Source organism: Oratosquilla oratoria, chromosome 31 (genome assembly GCF_046742065.1).
Source record: "Oratosquilla oratoria isolate Oo_2021 chromosome 31, ASM4674206v1, whole genome shotgun sequence".
Taxonomy (NCBI): domain Eukaryota; kingdom Metazoa; phylum Arthropoda; class Malacostraca; order Stomatopoda; family Squillidae; genus Oratosquilla; species Oratosquilla oratoria.
In genome coordinates this window covers 27,414,475-27,415,177 of record NC_134807.1, presented here as the reverse complement: position 1 = coordinate 27,415,177, position 703 = coordinate 27,414,475, and positions in this window count along the sequence as shown.

Below are 703 nucleotides of genomic sequence, written 5' to 3'. Positions count from 1 at the left end.
GAGAGAGAGAGAGAGAGAGAGAGAGAGAGAAAGAGAGAGAACTTAAAACATAAGAAAGAAGGAAACTGCAAGAGACCATAAGGCCTATACTAGGCAGCTCCATGTCCATTACCACCTGTCATCCCCATCCATAAAGTTGTCTAACCGTTTCTTAAAACAACCGATAGTTTCAGCGTTCATTGCATGGTTAAGTCTATTCCATTCGTTGACCACCCATTAGTAAACCAGTTCTTGCCTATTTCCTTCTTAAATCTAAATCTGTCCAATTTAAATTCATTACATCGAGTCGTGCCCTGTTGTCTTAATATGATGACCTTATTTGCGCCACCCATGTTAAACCCTTTGATCCACTTAAACACCTCTATTAGATCACCCCGCACTTTGCGTCTTTCCAGAGAGTGTAAGTTAAGGTGCCTAAGCCTCTCTTCGTAAAGTAAATTTCTGAACCCCTGTATCACTTTGGTCATTCTCCTCTACTGATTCCAGTGAATTGATGTCCATTTTACTGGACGGAGACCAAAACTGTATCGCATAGTCAAGGATGGGCCTAATTAACGGTAGAGTTTGATAATTACCTCTGCACTTCTATTCGTAACCGTTCTAGCAATTAAACCTAATGCTTTGTTAGCTTTATTCTGTGCGCTAATACACTGTTTCCTGGATTCAAGGTCAGGACTCACTAGAACCCCAAAGTCTCTTCCTG